General features: G+C 36.2%; 1 long non-coding RNA gene across 1 annotated transcript in view; it reads right to left on the minus strand.

Annotated features, from left to right (window-relative positions):
- LOC122452459 overlaps positions 1-8,962 on the minus strand; it is a 454,609-nt gene extending 445,647 nt beyond the window's left edge. Inside the window, exon 1 of the long non-coding RNA XR_006272704.1 lies at positions 8,885-8,962. This is a non-coding gene — a long non-coding RNA (uncharacterized LOC122452459). The remainder of the gene's footprint in view (positions 1-8,884) is intronic.
- Positions 8,963-10,192: the final 1,230 nt, after the last annotated feature.

The raw sequence follows: 10,192 nt of genomic DNA on the forward strand, positions 1-10,192 counted from the left end.
CCCTCTCTCAGCTCCTCTCCTCGTCTCCCTTGTCTCCTGCAGGACCCCAGCCAATGACAGGACCTGTGCCCGGCGCTCCCTCCACAGTGAGACAACCGTCCTGTTCATTCTAACATACCTGAACTTCACTAGGCGCATTTCGTGGGTGGGGCGGGGATGGATCCCCGAAGGACCTGGTGCTTTCTCCGTTGCCTTTATTTTCTCAGGAAGTGACTGACTTCTCCAGAGCTCCTCTTATTTTGTCTTGTCTCAGTGGACAACTGCAACTTCTGCCAGCACCTCTCTCTCCAGGTCAGCCCAGCTCTTGACACAGACCATGTATTTATAGTCATCACTTCACTCCTGTAAGTGGGTTCTGGCAAAAGTCTCAAAAAGCCTTCCCAACAGTTTCTTAGTTTGGAAATACCAACTGTTTAGGGTGGGTGCACAAGTTAAAATCTATGCATTCTGGTTACATAGAGCTAAAACGAAAGCAAGAATGGAGTCCATGAGCACATTAAATATCTTGGAATAGAAGAATAGGCCGTGGAAAATGCCATCTTGTTTGATGACTAGAAATCTGCTGGCAAAGTAACTCTGTGGTCATTAGAAAACTCCAATTAATTAATGTCAATGCTAATGACTAAATACATGGAGGGCCTATTTCTTACAAAGCACTTTCCAGTCAATATCATTATAGACAGAGAAGACTGAGTATAATTCCTAGGGCGAGCTGAGGACTGTCAAATGAATGGCATTTTTGAGATGAGTAGACACAAGTAGCATCATTTAGGTTATTCTATAATATTCTGTCTTTTCTTTAATATTTTAACTATTCACGGCAAATTCTACGTAGTGGTCCTTAATAGCAACAATTTAATTATGAAATATTAGATGTATAATTTATAAATATAACAAGCTAGAGTTTCACTCATTCAAAAATTCAAGCTACAGGGGTTTGTGTGAGTCTCTAGAATAATGAAATGGATATATTAAGTAAGAATAGAAACCATAAATGGATATAGGCTATTTTAATTACAAATGTGAGTAACTTTTCACCCAAGAGATGAATAACCTAAACTGAGTTTTAAAGGCAGTTGTATTGATTAAATGCTATACTTTCTAAAGCTAAATATGCATCTATATATGTATGTGTTTGTGTGTGTGTGTGTATATATAAATACATATGCAAACATACATTATACTTCTGTAGTGGAGGAAGCTTTATTTTCATTTATAAAATGAGGATAATAACATTAATAGGAACATGTAAAGAAAAATGAGCAATGTAAAGTACTTAAAACAGTGCCAAGTGTCCATCATCAATAGATAAAATTGCTATTGTTGTTTACTAAGTTGCTAAGTCATGTTAGACACTTTTGTGACCCCATGGACTATACCTCACCAGGTTCCTCTTTTTCATGGGATTTCCCAGGCAAGAGATAAAATAGATACATGTGTGTAAATATATGTATGTTTGTGCATAAATGTAAATATCTATAGTACATGCTTATTTTCTTAGGGTTGAAGACTACAATAGACTTGAGCAACACAAAATTGTATGTCTGTATATTAAGAGAAAGAGAGAGATATGAGAGGTACAGAGAGATCATATTTAGTTAAAGGATTTGGAATAGTTTCATAAAAAAGGATATTTTAAGATAAGCTTTGAAGGAAATGATGTATGTACCTATCAAAATAGTAGGAAGAGTGCTGATACATAAGGTAATAGCACGGGCAGAGGTAGAAATGCCTCCCCACAGTGGAACAGTATCAATGTTATACTATTACTTTTTAAGTTTTTTGGGGTTTTTTGGGGTACCATTTTTAAAGTCTTTTATTGAATTTGTTACAATATTATTTCTGTCTTATGCTTTTGTTTTTTGGCCCTAAGGCATGTGGGACCTTAGGTGCCCAACCAGAGATGAGACCTGTACCCTCTGCATTGGAAGGCAAAATCTTAACCACTGCACCACCAAGGAAGTCCTCCGTTACTTTGTTTTAAGAGTTTTTAAAAAGCTATTATTAAGTGAATAAACTGCACTATGAAAACTACTACCTTAATAAATTTATATAAATAAGTAAACAAATATAAAGTTGAACAATAAACTAGATATGAGCTGACTCATCTATGCAATAAATTGGATTAAGTGGTAATATAGAAGACACAATCAAAGTGTTACTACTATCATTTGCTTGCTGGGAATATCTGAAATTTAACTTTAGAAAAATATGTTTGCTCTAAAAGATGATTTTGAAAAATGAAAAATTTGGAGATGGATGTCAATATTATTTTAGGAATAAGGGTATGAACATTCATCATACAAATAATTCTTAGACACCCATTTGCTTCTATGCAACACCTGTTCCTGAATATTTGCTTTTTATTATTATTTTTACTTTCTGTTACCAATGGTGATTTATCATCTCATTTATTTTAGGTCTTTGGTAACTACATATTAAAATGAAATAGAAAAGTATTTTGTTTTGTAAATAAGAAACACATTTCTATTCATCCAGTTTGGGAAAATCACAGTTACGTGTAAAGTATTGATTTGTTGCTAGACTGTTTATTTTTAAAACATCATTTCATGCCTAGAAGTAATAGCTTTCATTAGCATATACTTTATGCTGCAGCACACAATTTCAATATTGCAGACAAATTATATGTTAACAAAATTGGCTGAGTTTCTTGTTTGAAAAAATGAACCATAGTATGCCGCCTTCAGAAATCATTACTTTTTGGATGGGCTTCTGCCTTAAATGCATTAACAATAATCTCAGGGCACAATGCGTGGCAAAGCACATGGTTAACCATTAGCTTTCTACTCAGAAAAAAACAAAAACACCTACATTTCCCAGATCCATGCCATATATCTTAGGGTGGGACCACCAGGTAGAAATAAAATGATGACAAATAAGCTATAGAACCAACACTTCCTCTTTACTCCCAACTTTAAGCAAGGTCATGCCCAGTGAATTATGGGACTCACAGCCATCCTTAGGGATAGCCGGAGTGACACACTTTTCACATCAAAAATCAAATAAATATCAATTTCCAGAGCTGTCTTAGCAGAAAAAAAGACAGCGATGATTATGAGACAATAGATAAAGCATAAGATAAATGAGGGGTGTGTATTAAGCAGTTGATTGTAGGATTGTGTGAAGGTGATTAAAGATGTTGTAAATAAATGTGCGTGTATGTGTTGTGTGTGTGTGTGTATGTGAAATGAAGCTAGACTCACTCTGAATGACTACCTGCCTCCTACACCCCTGACTCTCTTTCCAGGCAATGCTTTTTGCTTCAGTAGCACAATACCCTTTAGCTCACTTTCCAGTTTATCAGTTTAATTCCGAGAACTCTTAATGTCTCCCTTGAAGGGAGGAAAGAGACAGTGTTAATTTTCCTCTCTTCTTATTTTACCTTGGCACCTACTGATTACTTTTCTAAGCGAGCTGTTCCAGTGACATCAGTATAGGGCAAATGCCCTCACCAGCATAAAACAAACAAATTACCGCTTTGGTAAGGTTTCTAAGGTCTGCGTGCCTTATTAGAACATCCAGTGTTCTTGGGATGTCAGATCAGCTGCACTTTGCCTCAGCCCAGGCATTTCGGCATCTCCTTCCTGGCACCCTGCCACAACCGAGTTGCTTTTCATTCATCAAAGGCTGCAGCGCAGCACTCTAACTAGGCAGCTGCTCCCCATTTCTGCCCAAATCTCTTTATCATGGAATTGGGTTCATTTCAAAAAGTTTATCATGTTGAAAAGGGCCTGCAATGCAAAAAACAATGCCATTTATCAGCGAAGGCAAGGAGACTGCTAGAAAATGATGAATTTTCCATATGTGGCTGTAGTTTATCACCAGTTTATTTTAACTTCTCCTTGCACTTGCTGGATATGTTTGTATGACAGGTAAACTTTAAGTGCCTCAGGCCCCTCTCTCCTGATGAATGTGCTTAATAATGCAGATGTACATTTATAAAGTTGTCTCCTACCAGAGAGTGTACAAGAAAGGCAAACTGTAAGAATCATAAACTATTTCGAAAATAGCTGCATGATCTTAGGACTCATTTAGCTCATGCCAGAACAAAAGGCAAAAAATAACATCAAAGGAAGAATTGCTTGTAAAAAATAGTTTTACACAACTACGTGTACTGAATTGTTAGAAACTGTTGAGTGTTAGTGGTATAGACTGAAAACACAGACGATATTTAGGGCTATTGATGAACTGGTATTTGATTGCAAACAACCCCACTGTCTTTCTGAGAAAGTTGCCCTAAGGGTTATTATGAAGCTCCCAGGAATCCGACTGGAGCTGAAGAATTGGGCTACTGTACTAGAATCAAGTCCATTTCAGGAGTGGGCCTCGATGAGACATCACTGACTCCCCTTCTAGGCACAGTCTTCTCCTGTTTACACTCTGCCTCTGAAAACCAGATGCCCCTGACAGCTGGATCCCTCCAGGAGGGGCTCAACACCCTGCCTTCTTTACCCTGTATGGCCCGCTTCTGTATGGCACCTTTGGGGTAGTTTACCTGGTTGGTAGAACCTAGGCTATCTATCCTGGCTGAGAGACAGTAGGAATGGGAGGGAGCTTCTGGATTCTATTTCGGCGTACATGGAGATTCACATGATGAAAAAATCCCTCCAACTAAACAGCTGTGTTTAAAGGAGGCTTGTGGGCGAACAACAGCAAAAACAGTGCATCCTCGTTATGTGTCTTTGGCAAAAACTGATATGTGTTTGTAATTGTTTATCTGAGCATTGGCAACTCAGTTGAAGATATCTAAACCACTTTATTTTCTGTCTCAGCTAACCCAGATACTATCAGATTATTAAAAAATTCAACAGAAAAGGACCAGAATCTATTTCTATTTTACGCTATTAGCCATTCTAGCCTACGTTAAGACATTTGTCCTCATGATGCCAACTCCAAATGAAATACCATCTTAACAGAGATGCTTGATTTATAATGAGGTCGTACAATTCAGTTCAGAACTGATTCCTGACAATAAGTCAAAGTTCAGTGAAAGCTCAAAACAATTATGTATCTCATGATAGAGTTCTCTACAGAACTGCTGCTTCTAACTGCTCTTAGAATTTTGCTTGATAACCTTTGCAATCTATCAAGCAATTAAATGGTATAAAGTGCTTTACATAAAAGCTGGTGTATAAATATGTCTGAAAAGAACAAAAAGCTATTCTCTTTTAAAAACAGGACAAAAAGCTCTTTTTAACTTGTTACAACGCTACAACTCAGAGCAGTTCGCTTTTCAATTTGGATTTTCACTAAAACTAAAACCTAGGGCATTTTTGGTCTTGTGGCGGGAGGGAAACAAGAAAGGAGATCTAACAGGCTGTGTGGCTGAAGTGGCACATTCTTTTTTTAAATTGTTACCTGAGATAACTTGGAAGGCAAACTAAATCCCTTCTGGAAATTTACGTCCAGGTGCAGAGGTGGGAAACAGAACATTATTGGAGTATTTTCTCTATCACTGCCTGTGTTGGGAAGAGAGTTATAAGAACAAAATGGTGATCAGCAAACAGAAGTGGAAGAGAATAGAAAGATTCTGGAAATGTGGGTGCTTGGCAGTTGGAAAAAAACGGCTGCTTCTGAAGAGCAATTGAGGGGCCTGAAAAAGATTGAGTGAAAAATATCCAGCAAGAGCTTTAATCAAACAAAAAATCCCTGACAGAATTTAAATTACCTGTGTTTTTTTCTTGTAATGCTTATAGATGTCTTAAATATTGTTGAGAGGAGGAAATTAAGGAAGAATAACAGGGGAAGATGGGAAGAGGAAAGAGAGAGGCATGGCATGTAAAAATAATAGGTCAGAATTTGTCCAGAAAAACTTTGGATTTGGGAAGCTAGCACAGGGAAGTGACCAAAAGTCAATAGTCGACTAATATTAAGAAAATTATATTTCCAAATATGTCACAAACCTGGATATAAATAATGAGCTAGTGACTTGGAGTTCAAAATTAAAAGCTCCATCTCTTTTAAAAACACTATTAAGAAATGAAAAGGCAAGCCACAACTGAGAGAAAATACTTGCAATTTGTATACCCAATGAAGGAATAATAACCATAATATAAAAATCTCACAACTCAGCAAAAAGAGAATTCTACATCCTAATGGACAGGAGACTTGATCAAAAACTTCAAAATGTATGCTTCCATTCATAGTGAATTCCTGAAGTATTAGTATTTCAAAACAGAAAGTCTACAAGGGACTATGAATAACTGAATCACTTTACTGTACAGCAGAAATTAACACAATATTGTTAATAAATTATACTTCAATATTTTTTTAAAAAAGAATTAATCCCACTATACAAAAAAAAAGTCTTAATTATTCATGGAGTCAAGGGGGTTTCAGCTGCCAAAAAAAAAAAAATTATAAGGAAATTTGTGGGAGTGAAGAGACTATTCTATATTTGGAGTATGGTGTTGATCACACAGGTCAACGTCTGATAAAATTCATCAAAGTACTTTTAAATTGATACATTTTATCTTTAAATTGTATTCATAATATTTTTTATAAAGCATTGCATATTTTGGACATTAAACCATCTGCCAAACTTGAGCTGGAAGCATGCTGTAATAATTTACTACCCCTGACAAGGAAAGTTTCTAAGAAGAGAATCTCCCAGGGAATATAATCAGGTACTAAGGGGAAAAAAAAAAGCACAGAAACTCTTGGAGACCAGAATCTGGGCCAACTCAAAGAATTTCTGCTCCTTCAAAGTGAGGACCTTAATATGATCTGCCCAATGAGATTTCATAAGAGTTTTGGATAAACAATTCTTCTGTGTCTTCCATTCTTCCATTTTAGAAATGTTACACTCTTGTTTACCGTGTGTGTACATGTGTAGAGGGTTGGGGTGTGGTAAAGATTACTTGTTATAAGCTCATAAACACAAGATTTACCCCTAATGTAGATGAAAACTCAGTGGCCAGAGCTCTTGGCCTTTGAACAAAATGGAGGAACTGGATGGGTCTTTGGTTGCCTCCTTTGATGAAGGAAGAAGATACTGTATTTGAGAAGAACAGATGAATATAAGAAAGGAGCTTGGTCAGTGGCAAAGAATAATGTTCACCATCCTCTGCCTATGTTCTTTCTCTTTCACTAACCCAGAGAAAACATATATTCTTTAGTCTACTCTTATAAGTGGGGCCATTACACTGAGTTCTGGTCAATGAAATGTTGGCAGAAGGCATATATGCAAATTCCAGGTCTAATTTCAAAAATGACTCATTCAATTGTCTATGAATTCTCTTGACTCCTATCTGTTAACTTGATGACAACCCCAAGATAACCTTGGGAGTCACTTATTGAAGAAAGAAGAGCCAGAGTTGAAAAGTCAATGTCCCTAATTGATTTGCATGCAATAGAAATCTGCATTGGACATACGGATGAGAAAAAAATCTTTATTTTGTTGGGTAATGGAAATTTTTCTTTGGTATAGCACTTAGCATTACTCATTCTGACAATTTCAGTGTTAAATCACACAGAGTTATACCAAGAAAGTTTATAAAGATTTTAAAACATTGCAAGATTTGAAACCTACCATTCAAAATCCTTGAGATGCTTTAAGGACAAAATAATTTTTTTATCTTTTGAGCAAATTGCATTACATGAGAGAAAATTTCCTGGAACTGCTCAAAAAACACTTGAAGTACAATTAACCTTGGGTTGTAAAGATGAGAAAGGTAAGTATTATTGAAAATCTGAATTATTATGAAGGCATTCACTACATTCATGCTCTAAAATGTTGGTTTTAGAATCTTTTCTTACTATGGCTCTATTAACCAAATTCCTCACACTAAAGAAGGGATTCAGTTTTACTCTATTCAAAATTTTGAAGCAAAAAAACATTTTAGAGTAAGATTCAGTAACAACATACTGACTGCCTTTTCTGATTTTTGTTTTTCACGCTTTCAGATTAACATTTGCAGTGTTTGCTGTGTTTTACTGCCTGAATATACTTCAAACCAGAAGACCTTTCCTCATATTACATGTTCAGAGGCAAAAGATGGATAAAATAGATTTTCCAATTGTGAACAGTCCAAGAGAGGAGGAAATCTCCCTCAACACTCTTAAGGTAGATTAAAAACAACAAAAACAAAATCCTCCCATAGAAAATTTGTTTTAAAGTGCCCTACTCTTCACTAGGCGTAATTTTCCACTTCAATCAGGAAGAAAGAATGCTCAGCTATACCCTAAGAGTTAAAATAAAGCAGCATTATCAATTTACAACAAGAATATCCATCATAAGAATGGTAATGGGCATACAGAATCAAATAATAGAATTGATATATAATATAGCTCTCTGTTGAGCTGTCTATTAGAGAATCCAGTGCTGATAAGAGAATTTCACTCTGGGTTTTGGAAAAACAGGGGTGAGTCATTTTGACCAAGTTATTTAACATCTCTTTCATCAACATGCTATCTGCAATTAAGGAATAATAGTAGTGCTCACCTCATAGGAGTATTGTGAAATTAATATGTATTAATTACTAGGTTAATATGTATGAAATGCTGAAAACGTGACTTCTATTAGATCATATGCTCAACAAAATACAATTTATTTATATACTTCTTTATTCTTTCATTTATTTGATGAATACTCATTGAGCACTTGATTTTTCTGATACTGGTCTATGTGCCCAAAATATAACTGTGATCCCCACACACATAAATATATGTTCTCATTTGTATTATATTTTACTGAAAGGCAAACGATAAAATAAACATGCAGTATATCATAAAATAATGAATACTACAGACTGAAATAAAGAAGCAAAATCAGGAGGTGACATAGAAATTAAAATTTTAAATGAAGTAGGAGAATATGTAATATAGCTCAGGCTTTCTAAACAACAGAAATATATTTTCTCACAGTTCGGGAGCTAGGAGTTTGAGATCACAGCATCAGCACAGTCAGTTTGTGGCGAGCGCTCTCTTGCTGACTTGCAGATGGCTGCCTTCTTCCTGTGGCCTCGTCATGTAGAGAGAGCACTCTGGTGTTCCTGTGTCTACTTATAAGGGACCAGTTCTGCCAAATCAGGGCAACATTCTTATCATTTCATTTAACCTTAATCAGTTCCTTGAAGGACCTAGCTCCAAAACAATCACGTTAAGAATTTAGGGCTTCAACATACATATGAGTTTTTGAGGGGACCCAATTCAGTCCACAGCAAGGAGTTAGGAAATTCCTCCCTGAAAAGATAGCATTTAAGGGCATACCTTAAGTAAGTAGTAGAATGATCCAGGGGTTGTGTGGGAAAGGATAATTTATGGAAGAAGAAAGGTAAGAGCAAGTCCCCGAACGTGCTGCATAACTATAATGGATGAGAGGCAAGGCCAGATTGTATTCAGCTGTTAGGCCACTATAAACATGCTTTCCATTATGAGTGAGATGGGAAGCTATGGTAGCAAATAAATAACCGGTGTAACAAAATTTTAATAATATGACCCTGATTATTATATTCAGAGCATATACAAAGGAGAGAATTGGTAAATAGGAATATTAGATACAAAGGTAGTAAAAGAGTCCCAGATTACAGTGAATTGAACAAAAATAACAGCAACCAAAAAAAAATGAGCAACTGTCAATATCAACAACATTTTTAAAGTAAAAATGTAAAGTTCTTTTGGTGGATGATATGTAGACTGTGAGAAAATAAGACAAACCCATCAAGGATGGCTCCAACATTTTGGAATAAGCAACAGGAAAAGGAATAGTCATTTAGTATTCAGGGAAATGTAGGAGAACAAGTTTAAAATAAAAATCAGACTCCCACATTTGGATATATTAAGTCTGAGATGCCCATCAACCACCAAAACGATGAGAGTTGTACGTACGCTGAGAGTTCAGGAGAGGAGCCTGGTTATTTTGAGCATCCAGACTCATCAGCATGACTCTGAATGAGTTCAGTAAAAGAGTAAATGTGGATCTAAAAAGAAGCCTAGATCCAAGGACAGATACTATGATACTATACCTTCAGGGAGGAAGATGAAGGGTGCTAGCAAAAGAGACTGATGAAGAGACAGGAAGGAATTTAGGGGGGTCTAGTGTTCTGGAAGTCAATTTAAAAAATAAGGGGTTGGGGTTTCCAAAGGGAGGGACTGATCACTTGCATCAAATACTGCAGAGAAGTGAAGTAAAAAGAGAACCAAGAAATGGCCGTTGGGTTTTGCAACCTAG

The sequence above is a fragment of the Cervus canadensis genome, chromosome 13 (assembly GCF_019320065.1).
Source record: "Cervus canadensis isolate Bull #8, Minnesota chromosome 13, ASM1932006v1, whole genome shotgun sequence".
In the NCBI taxonomy this organism is placed as follows: domain Eukaryota; kingdom Metazoa; phylum Chordata; class Mammalia; order Artiodactyla; family Cervidae; genus Cervus; species Cervus canadensis.